Raw genomic sequence first — 12,506 nt, forward strand, 5'->3', positions numbered from 1 at the left:
TGCTTGAAAATAGTGAAAACCAATGCATAGAAAATGCATGACTGAAATGGCATTCAATATACTTAAAATTTTTTCAGTTGTGTTTTAATCTATTGACTAGTTCTAAACTTGGCATCAAAATGTATCAAATAACCCCCCCACCCCTGTACACACACACACACACACACAGAGGATCTGGCCCAACACTGAAAAAGCCCATTTCAAAACTCATTTAGCTCCTTTATGTTTTCTATATATCTAACCTTATTCTTTTAGAAAACCTCCTTCTCAGAGAACTCATGTATCAGGAATTATTCTATTCCCTATTCCTTGACTCCAACAAATTCATTCTACCTTTACATTATTTCTCAAATCTGTCTATACATTTATGTCATCATTTCCCCTCCACTGTTGTAACTAGTAGCTAGATGTGTGTATATTTCCATAAACTGGATCTCTATCCCAGGTTCACAAAATTTCCGCACTCTACTCTCTCTTCTGTTGTTTGAGTATTCATATCTGATATTTACTATTTTTTCCAGGTAAAAACCATGTTTTCCTTTTAATTGACAACTTAATTCACATCATTTCTTCTCTTGGCTGCTACTTTGGTAACAATTAAGTCCCCACCTTTCAAAAACATTGCATCTGACACAGACAGAGCCAGTGTGAACACAGGCCCCAAACCAGGGCTTTTGCAAACACAAGAACAGCAAAACCAGCCTTTCTCTTCACTTAGAAAAGGATTGTGAATCTGACGGTCTAAAGCTCCAATTTCCAAACACAGAAAACCTTGAGTTCAATGTAAAAATGGAAACAAAATGTATCAGAAATGAAATACAGTACCTCCTAATATACTCAAGGTCAAGATGGCTCTTAAGAAATTAGTATCTGATCATCTACCTGGCCTCTTGTATTAGGAATGGTCCCGCTCCAGCATTTTTAAAGGAAGATGTTTGTTTCTATTTCATTTCCCAAAGGGGTATAAAATCTACTAAAATGGATATAATCAATCAAAATAAATCAGCTCACTCACAAAATAAATCAGCTCACTCATTCCCAGATAATGATTTTTGGTTGCTGAGCATAGTCAGCACATTATTTCAAAGTTCAGAGTAATCTGAGAAGAGAATTCAACAGTGACAGCTACATTTGCTGACAGGTTTATGTAAGACACACATACATTTTTTCCAGTATATATGTCAAAGGACCAAGAACCTTGATCATCAAAATAAGTTATTTTGTACATTATGGTGCACAGAACAATAGCGGAAAGAGACTTATCAGAGAATGACCAAAAGGCATTTTGCAAAAGGTTCATATCACTCTGAAGCAGAAGTACTGGAACCCAATGCCTTGTGGTCCTCATTCGCTTGACCCCTGCTCTTCTTTGGTTGCAGGGGCCTCAGTGGGAGCTGTCTGTTCTAAATGTTCTACTGGCTTCTCCTCCTCGTCCTCCTTCTGAAGATAGAGGTTAGGGTATTTCTGCATGCATTCCTGCATGGCCCAAAATTGGTCTACACAGTCTGATGGCTTGACATTCTCTGTGCTATAGTGCAAGTAGAAAAAGGCCCACTTGAACTGTTCCTCACAGGGGCCACTGGCCATTCCGCACTGGGGTCACTCTCATGGGCAGTTCCAGTTAATGTCTCCATTTGGCAAGATCAATCCATGCTCCTGAGGATCCCTGGGATCATATGCATCCGCTCTGCACTGCTTGGAGTTTCATGGCTATCATAGGTCACAGATAGGATTCGCTCTTTCCCTTCCAGAGGGCAGGAGGCCAGGGCTGCAGCCCAGGAGTCAGACCTCCAAGCTACAGCAGCGTGCTCCTTCTATGACCTCTGTCCTCAGGGAGGGCAGGCAGCTGCGAGGCCCATGCAGACCCACCCCAACAGGCCTGCCCACCAAGTGCCTGCCTCCGCCTGATATTTACTATTATTTTAACAGCTTGACTTATCTCATGTATATTTTTTTCTGTTCAAATAACTTTCACTTTTCCTCTAGCACTGGAGTATTTTCAGGATTTTTGAGTCATAACTTGTACTGTGTCATTAACCTGTGTGATCTTGATGATATCCACCTTACATTTTTCGTATGAATAGCATCAATAAAATATTTTAAAACTTATAGTGATTACCATTTTAATAAGCCTGTACATGTCTGATACATTTCCTAAATAATGTGTCATAATGAAGCAAGAAAATTTTTTTTTTCCTTTTTTCACAAATAGCAATGGCAGGCTGAAAGATATTTAAGTAGTATAATACAATATGCCCAAGTTTATATATAGAGTAAGTGGTGAAATCACACTCTGGTCCATTACTTATAGCCCATACTCATTTCACATCTTTATATTGCCTATGAAAAAACTTTATAAAAGGTCATAAAATGCAAAAAAAAATTGTTTTGCTTGCTTTTAACAAAATTATTTTGATTTCTGCCGATGTCTTTTCTAACACACATTATGACTTTACATAATTTATTTATTTGCATACCTGCATCTACCTTGATTGTGAGCAAACTAAGACCATTAGATGACCTACCAAATTTAGGGATTAAAAAAATTACTGAAATTACATCATGACATTATACATTTCCTCTGTATCCTATTCTGGTGACTTTTACCCTCAGCTTTATTAAGATATAACTGACACATAATACTGTGTAATTTAAGGTAATCTGATACGCATATATATTGTGAAATGATTACCATCACCTCACATAATGACCTGTGTGTGTGTGATGAGAACATTTAAGATTGTTAAGTATTTTAGATTTTAAGTATTAAGTATACTTAAGTATTTAAGATTTTAAGTATATATTAACAATAGTCATCAAGCTATACATTAAATAGAACTTACTCATCTTATAAAAGGTAGTTTGTACTCTTTGACCATTATCTCCTGATTTTTCCAATCCTCTAGCCCCTGGCAATCACCAATCCACTCTTTCTAGGAGTTTAGAGTTTTCAGAATTCACATATTAGTGAGATCATGCAGTATTTGTCTTTCTCTGACTTATTTCACTGGTAATGCCCTCAAGGTCCATCCATATTGCCGCAAATGGCAGGATTTTCTTCTTCTTCTTCTTTTTAAAGATTTATTTATTTTTATTTGAGAGAGAGAGCCTGGGGTGGGAGGGGCAGAAGAAGATGGAGAGAAAACCTGAAGCAGAATCTGCACAGAGCTGGGAGCCCAACGGGGGGCTCGGTCTCAGGACTCAGATCAGGACCTGAGTTGAAGCCAAAAGTCAGTCACTTAATTGCACCATCCAGGCGCCCCTGGATTTTCTTCTTTTTATGGCTGAATAATTTTTCAAGGAATCTCTAAACTATCTTCCACCTTGGTTGTCTGAATGTGCATTCTGACCTACAGTGCACTATGGTTCCCTTTTCTCCATTCTCCCCAACATTTGTTATCTTTTGTCTTTTTTTTAATTATGTTATGTTAATCACCATTCATTACATCATTAGTTTTTGATGTAGTGTTCTATGATTCATTGTTTGCGTATAACACCCAGTGCTCCATGCAGTACGTGCCCTCTTTAATACCCATCACCAGGCTAACCCATCCCCCACCCCCCTCCCCTCTAGAACCCTCAGTTTGTTTCTCAGAGTCCATAGTCTCTCATGGTTCGCCCCCCCTCCAAATTCCCCCCCTTCATTTTTCCAACTTCCCGCTATCTTTTTTTTTTTTAACATGTAATGTATTATTTGTTTCAGATGTACAGATCTGTGATTCAACAGTCTTACACAATTCACAGCACTCACCATAGCACATATCTTTTGTCTTTTTATAAGAGCCATCTAACAGTTGTGAGGTGATAGCTCATTGTGGTTTTGAGTTGAATTTTCCTGATGATTAGTGATGTTAAGCACTATTTTCATGTACCTATTGGCTATTTGTATGTTCTCTTTGGAAAAATGTCTGCTCAGGTCCTCTGCTGGAACCACATTTTGAATGATGCCACCACCAAAACTGATTATCTGAAAATCAGTGAATGAAAAGTCACTGTTCTCACTTATCTTATATATGCTTACACTTAAAAAAGGGGTGATGCTTCTGGTATTTAAAACATCTGAACTCTTTTATTTACTAAAATATACATTAAATTCAACACATTTTTTTCTCTAATATTTACACTAGTATATTGGGTGACCTGCCTGTGCATTTTGTGGTTCATGCATCTATTTCAGTGAACTATTTACTCAAACCTATAACACTGGGTCTCTGACTTTTAGAGCAGTTTTTGTTTTTGTTTTTTTCCCAATGAATTAATGTTTTAAAACAAAACACTATTTTGACTTGAGAGAAAGTCTAGATAAGAGTATTTTGATTTAATTTTTATCATATGGATAACAGAAATTCTTTCTTGGTTTTGAAATTTCATAGTTTATATATCTGAATATCTAGGATTCATGAGTTGATCTTTTACTTGGTTTCATAGAAAATGCTACAACAGACAGTGCTTCTCAACTGCTACTTTAAGCTAAAAATTCCAAGACATATAAACCTTTGCAACTAACTTGGAATCAGAAGGGGTAGAAAAAGAGTGTTTTCCATATATATACTACTGCATCATTTCCAAAACAACAACAAAAAATTATATTCAACTGAAGTAATTTTACAATTACTTGCTGAATACTGAATACATATTCTATGCCAACTATGGTATTAGATATACAAATTCCAATGGATACAATTTGTATTTTCAAGTAGCTCTAGTTCTTTCAAGGGATATAGACATGTAAACAATTAATTGTAAAGCAATCCAAGAGTGTCTTTGCTAATTACATTAACAACGTTTAATGAAAGCCTAAAGAAATCTGTCATTTGGTCATACATAAGTTATTGAGTAATGCGAAGAATCTATTCTTTTTTTCATTTTCCACAAATAAATTGGATTATATGACTCTTTGTTAACAATCTGACTCAAAGTACTGAGAATTAAAATACCATATTTAGGGCATATGTACATTTATTACTTTCAATATGCAAATTGTCAGGGTTATTTTATAATGTGAATCACTTCAAATATAGGAAAAATTTGCATATCTAGTTTGTTTTCCCTACATTCTATCATATGGATTGGTTTCTGAGTACTCAGGTTAATTAACTAATCACTGCGTTGTCAAGCCCCTATAATGCTCTCTGCTGAAATCCTATCACTGACTTGTTCTGGGTTGAGATTTATCTTAGGAACTGAGAGCCAAGGCTGGAACACTCTGAACAGAATGTTCTATTCCTGTATAAGATGATAGATGTTGCTCTTGCCCAGAATGACAACACTTTGCACTGCTCCCAATCTGTAAATTGTTCCATTTGCTTGGCATAATAAGTATACTGATGTATTTAATTCTTTCTACCAGGGCCATGCTGTTCAATTCCTCTCTGCTAGCCAAATATACCAGAAGTCTTAAATTTCTCATCAATAGGGAGACTAAATGTTATCTCTTTCATATGTAAAAGTAGTGTTACTATCCTGCTGTTAGTGTTTCTGAGTTACTGTATTTTCAAAATTCAAGATTAGAAAAGATTTGTTGTGATCTTTTCACTTTTATCAACTATTTTGTCAAAGCCCAGAAAAGATCCTGACAAAATAATTGTCTACAATTACAGGTACAATCTGTGGAAATGATTTAATATAACTATAAATATATAAATTTATATAACTAACTACCACCCCTTTTCAAAATGAACTTTCGGGGCGCCTGGGTGGCTCAGTTGGTTAAGCGTCTGCCTTCGGCTCAGGTCATGGTCCCAGGGTCCTGGGATCGAGCCCCGCATTGGGCTCCCTGCTCCGCGGGAAGCCTGCTTCTCCCTCACCCACTACCCCTGCTTGTGTTCCCTCTCTCACTGTGTCTCTGTCAAATAAATAAATAAAAAATCTTCAAAATGAATTTTCATTTCTTTGAGTCCCTTTCATCTATTGCAAATGAAAAAAAAAGTGCTTGTTTTGGCTTTACATATAAATTACAGAATGATATGGGGCGCCTGGGTGGCTCAGTCGTTAAGCATCTGCCTTCAGCTCAGGTCATGATCCCAGGGTCCTGGGATCGAGCCCCGCATCGGGCTCCCTGCTCCGCGGGAAGCCTGCTTCTCCCTCTCCCATTCCACCTGCTTGTATTCCCTCTCTCGCTGTGTCTCTGTCAAATAAATAAAATCTTAAAAAAAAAAAAAATACAGAATGATATGACTCCATTATATTTAACTATGGTACCATGTACTATTTTGCTTTCTCTTTTATCACAGTTCCTTTTTTTTTTTTTTTTTTTAAATGAGCATGGAATGCTTTTAGTTCCCCCAAAAGGAGAATGCCTCAAGGAAACGTTTGGGGCGTTCAGTGCCAAGTGGTCCTGGTTTCCTTCACACTTTCATAGGACCAGAATCATATTCTGTGCTTACCATCCAAGTTAGGAGACACGGAATTATGACCCACTGGCTCCACCCAGCCCATTACCTCATTTTGTAAAGCAAGTTTTATTGGAGCAATGCCCACTTATTCCATGTTATCTATGGCTGTTTTAGCACAACGTTAGCAGACATGACTTTAACTGCCACAGAGACTTTGCGGCCTATAAAGCCTAAAATATTCACTTGTATGAGATTTACTGAAAAAGGCTGCTGACTTTGACCTAACTCAGAGTGCAAAATTGGAGTTGCTTCAGGTGTTATTTTGTCCTGTGTAGTTTTTGGAATTCACTGAATTAGTTCTACTCTTATTACTCATAGGGTTGTTAGGAAGACCACATTAATTAAATAAGCTAATATTTGCAAGTAATTAAAAAAAAAAACCTAGGTCTTAAGAAGGGCCATATAAATGCTGTTAATAAAAAATGGAAATGAACTTAGCAAATATGCTAATTCAAAGAATGCCAGATCCCTTGATGTCTTTTAACCAAAGTGTGGATTCTGGCAGTGTTCAGATATTCATTATTAAAATCAAGCATAACCTTGACTCTATCAGGCAAATTATGAGACAGCAGAAACTCTTTTTCTAAAGATAATTACTAATAAATTTATGTAAGAGAAAAAAGACTTGATGGATTTTTGTGTATAAACATATTCTAGAGGAAATTGTACATGTCTTTGCTAACTAGTCAGAAGCTAGGAGACAACAAGTTCTTGGATTGTTTTAGTAAATAGTTGAATATATTATAGTAATAGTTGTTTATTTTGAGATATTACTCTTGTTTACATTGCATCCAATGAAAGTGTTCATTTGATATTAAAGTGTTATAATGCTGCAGTTACACACACACACACACACAGATAAATAAATATTTCAGAACTTAAGAAGAGGGAATAGAAAAATTTGTGTGCTAATGAAGGGCTACACAACTCCAAAAAAAAAAAATTGTGAATAATTTTTATGCTTTAAATGTGTTTCTATTTCCAGAACTAAGAATATAGTATGTCTAGTCACATAGTTCTATGCAAATTTGGCTGTGTTTGGTTTCAGGTGCTCATTTATGTTAATGATGATACACCTTTTGGTTAATAAATATGGGATTCTTTTGCATATTTCAGTTCCCTCACATTCTTTATAAACTACTTTTTTAGGAAAGTAATGAGGCAAAATTTGCTTCTCTACTCATAAAATCTCTAAATATTTGTAGCTCAAATGATTGCAGATTTAACTGGACAGATTACTAAAATGTCTATACAATGTTTTGACTGATTATGAGTCAGTTATATATAGCTTCTACAGCATTTAGAGGAATACAGATCAGAATGAAATATGCAAAAAATGTGATGTTAACATTTTCATGATGTATCAATGAATTTAAAGATAGCATAATATAAAACAGTGGTTTTATATCTCTTTAAGGAGGAGTAACTTATTTTAGAAAAATTTTTTGGAATTCTAATATATTCAAGTATTAAAGTGGAGATTCTATAGTTAAAGTATGTTGCTGTTGACTGTGTCTATCAGCTATTTCCACAAAAATTCTGTTTAAACAAACCATCTTAAAACTCAACTATTTGAAATAATAACCAATTATTCTCCCTCATTTGTCTGAAAATCGGCTGGGGATTGATCAATAAAGGCTGGGCTCAGCTTGGCTTGGCTCCAAAGTCTGTGTCTGCTCCAATGTCTCATCCTCCTTCAATCAATGGGTTATCTGGACCATTTCTTCACGTGACAGCAGCAGATTTACAAGAGCACAGAGCCAACTGCAGAAATACATTTCAAACTTCTGATTGCATAACCACTGTTAACATCTTTTTTTAAATTTTATTTTATTACATTATGTTAGTCACTATACATTATATCATTAGTTTTTGATGCAGTGTTCCATGATTCATTGTTTGTGTATAACACCCAGTGCTCCATTCAATACGTGCCTTCCTTAATACCCATCACCAGGCTAACCCATCCCCCATCCCCCTCCCCTCTAGAACCCTGTTTGTTTCTCAGAGTCCATAGTCTCTCATGGTTCGTCTCCCCCTCCGATTTCCCCTTCATTTTTTTTTTTTTTTTTTTACCATATAATGTATTATTTGTTTCAGAGGTACAGGTCTGTGATTCATCAGTCTTACACAATTCACAGTGCTCACCATAGCACATACCCTCCCCAATGTCTATCAACCAGCCACCCCATCCCTCCCAGCCCCCACCACTCCAGCAACCCTCAGTTTGTTTCCTGAGATTAAGAATTCCTAATATCAGTGACATCATATGATACATGTCTTTCTCTGATTGACTTATTTCGCTTAGCATAATACCCTAACATCTTATGGAGCAATACAAATCACATGAATAAGACTAACATCCAGAGCTGAGGAAAGAGATTTCACTAACCATGATGCAAAGGCTAATCACATAGAGTGTCAATGTGATAGGGTTAATACCCTCACCATTTTGGTTTGGCAAGTGCAGGTTTTAATATTTTGAAAAATAATTTAGTTTACACAGTGCCTTCTACCCCAACTAATTTAATTTGTTCACTAATCTTCAATACTCCTTTATCACCAGTAGCACCAGAAGCACCAATGAGGAAACCTAAGTTTCTGTAGAGAACAAGCACTGGTTTTGGAATCAGACTAGAAACAATCAATTCTAACTCTAGACACTGAAATTACTAATTTTGCAATTTTAAATATCACTTAAATTTTCTATGCTTTAATTTCTTCTTCTTTAAAATGGTAGAGGGGCACTTGGGTGGCGCATTTGGTTAGGTGTCCAACTCTTGGTTTCGGCTCAGGTTGTGATCTCATGGTCCTGAGATCCAGCCCTAAGTCAAGCTCCATGCTCAGCATGGAGCCTGCTCAAGCTTCTCTCTCCCTCTCCCTCTCATGGTCTCTTTCTCTCAAATAAATAAATAAATCTTTAAAAAAATAAAATGGTAGAGACATGCTCCATGGAACTGATGTTCAAGAATACCAGATGAGAGATATAGATACAGAAACAGATACAGATATAGACATATAGATATGTAAACCCCTCAGTCACCTCCAGGCCAGTGTTTAAAATAGAGTGTTACTATGATGCTTATTATTTCTTATCTCAATTACATTTTCTTGCATTTTTCCCTTGAACACCACCCTTTTCCAACTTTCGGTTCTCATCGGATGCCTTGTCTTTTCATAAAAATTTCTGGTCGCTTCCATGGACATATTATTCAAATATCCTAATTCTTCATCACTATTGCTTACTCTGTCAATGCAGAGTATGACTTCTCATAGATATCATTTTTTGTTAGAAAAACAAATGGTGTGTTAGATATGGTGTGTTTTGTAAAGTGGGGAGGATGCATTTCCTTCCATTTGCCATGGCATTCTTATTTTGACACCTGTATCTTATTAGTTTCTCCTCTGATTTCTTATTGTTATAAAAATTGGACCTAGTCAAGAAAAATATCTACTTTAAAAAACTATGATAAAATATGAGGCCAAATTTTATTAAAGATATTCTTCTCAGAGAATGAACTCTTTTCCTACTGGGCTCCTTATATATTCATATAAGTAGATTCTTGTCAAGAAAAATAATTTAGGGTGCCTGGGTGGCTCAGTTGTTGGGCATCTGCCTTTGGCTCAGGTCATGATCCAAGGGTCCTGGGATCGAGGCCCGCATCGGGCTCCTTGCTCAGCGGGGAGCCTGCTTCTCCCTCTGCTTGTGCTCTCTCTCTCTGACAAATGAATAAATAAAAAATCTTTAAAAAAAAAAAAAGAAAAAGAAAAATAATTTAGTCTACCATCAGACAAATCTACAGAGTTTGCATCTCAATGTTGGTGTTAAAGTAGACTGAATTGAGTAACTTCATCTGCATGGATAATGTGTTTATTATTTTACTAGGAACTCATTTTTCATAATTATAATGATTTAAATGAATTTTATTAATACTTAAATTAGTTAAATAAATTATTTAAATATTATTTGCATTGTTACTAAGAAGAAAACTATTTAAACATTAAATTACCTTAATACAAATTTTCATGAATTATTTCTGAAATATGAAACTCAAGATAGAATAAAATGATTCAGTCACTTTAATGAAAAACAAAAATATATGAAGTAACAAACTATTTTAAAAGGATATTCCCATTTGATTATAAAGCTTATTTGTTATTGAATAATGGGGTATACTTGCACTTGAACAGAAATGGCTTTAATTTGCTACAATAGCCCTGTAGCTATGTGTTGCTACACAGTTTCAGAAATTTCATTTTTTTGAGTGACAAAACAATTACTATTGGAATCTCTTGCTGGTTGACAGGAAATACGACTTTACAAATGGTAAAGAGAAAATCCCAAAAAGGAGAGCTATCTTTCTTTGCTGATGAATCCTCTAAGGAATATTGTACTATTGTATAAAGAACCAATTTACTTAGCCAAGAAACTGGGACATCTCTTACTAACTTTTCAACTGATCCCATTATAATTGTATTTTTGTGATGGGGGTGAAAATTGTCTTTCCTCCTTCCACCACTGACCTAATTTGAAAGAAAAAAAAAATCACTGGAAAGAATAATCACAAATACCTATAAATAAATATTTTTTAATTTTGAAAAAATCTAAGAAAATATAGTAAACTCTAATATTAGAAATTCTCTACAAACATGTTTTAATTGCATTGTATTATTTTTTAGGAAAGTGTTCTTTTAAAACAGTTTTAAACTGATCAAAAAGACTCACTTAAGCTCTTGTCTTTTATAAATCACAAACCAAACAGCTGTTTCTAAATACATGAAGTTTTCATTTATTATGATGTAATGTAATAAATTATCAGTCAAACCTAGGATGAGACTTCTGTAAGAATTACATAATTTAAATATTTCTGATTAAGAAATGACTGAAGTAAGCGGGAAACAGCTTTCATCCCATAGATTCACAGAGGGTGACAATTCCTAGGCTTGTCTTAGACAAAAGTAGCTGTCACTGCTTCTTCTGGCTAAAGGTGAATGCAGAGTTTAGCTAAACTACCCCATGGTACTGATGCCTCAGCATCTATTTTGTTTGACCCAGCAGCCTGCAGAGACCTTAAACTTAAACTAGCCCCTCACACAGCAACCCACAGTCAGCCACCCACAGTTGCCTAGACAGCAACCCACAGTCACAAGAAAATGTAAATTCTTTTTCCACTTTTTTCTTTATTATTTAAGTTAAATTAGCCAACATATAGTACATCATTAGTTTTTTGATGCAATGTTCAATGATTCATTAGTTGTGTATAATACCCAGTGCTCTTCACAACACATGCCCTCCTTAATACCCATCACCTGGTTACCCCATCCCCCCACTCCCTTCCTTCTGTAACCCTCAGTTTGTTACCTGGAGTCCAGTCTCTCATGGTTTGTCTCCCTCTCTGATTTCTTCCCATTCAGTTTTCCCTCCCTTCCCCTGCGGTCCTCTGCATTATTCCTTATGTTCCACATATAAGTGAAACCTTATGATAACTGTCTTTCTCTGCTTGACTTATTTCACTTTGCATAATCCCCTCCAGTTCCGTCCATGGAAATATAAATTCTTGATAAGACTTCCCCAACAGCCCTTGAGATCAACAGTCTCCCCTGACTCTCAGTGCCTTCCCCTTTCGGACACTCTAGATAAGATCCCAGAGAAGCTTATCAAAACTTGCTCTTTAGGTTTGAATTTCCCAGTCTGGCACTATCTCGGGAACTGCAAATCACTTCCACTCACATACCCTAAAAGGCATGTAGCCCAGATCCTGCCTCTATCTTTGCCTGCACCCTGCCTTGACCTTCTTGTGTGGCCCCTTGAGGCATGCCAGGTACTTCCTTCAGGATCTGTGAGTGATAAACCTCTCCATTCAAGTTCTCTTATGGTCTCTTAATGAACCTCAGCTCACCATCCTGCACCCTGTGCTCTATTTAAAAAGTGTTAATTTGGGGCGCCTGGGTGGCTCAGTTGGTTAAGCAACTGCCTTCGGCTCAGGTCATGATCCTGGAGTCCCGGGATCGAGTCCCACATCGGGCTCCCTGCTCAGCGGGGAGTCTGCTTCTCCCTCTGATCCTCCCCCTCTCATGCTCTCTGTCTCCCATTCTCTCTGAGATAAATAA

General features: G+C 36.3%; 1 pseudogene; it reads right to left on the reverse strand.

Annotated features, from left to right (window-relative positions):
• Positions 1-951: 951 nt before the first annotated feature.
• LOC118009646 lies at positions 952-6,438 on the reverse strand (annotated as a pseudogene).
• Positions 6,439-12,506: the final 6,068 nt, after the last annotated feature.

The sequence above is a fragment of the Mirounga leonina genome, unplaced genomic scaffold (assembly GCF_011800145.1).
Source record: "Mirounga leonina isolate KUSES-001 unplaced genomic scaffold, KU_Mleo_1.0 Mir_127, whole genome shotgun sequence".
Classification (NCBI taxonomy): domain Eukaryota; kingdom Metazoa; phylum Chordata; class Mammalia; order Carnivora; family Phocidae; genus Mirounga; species Mirounga leonina.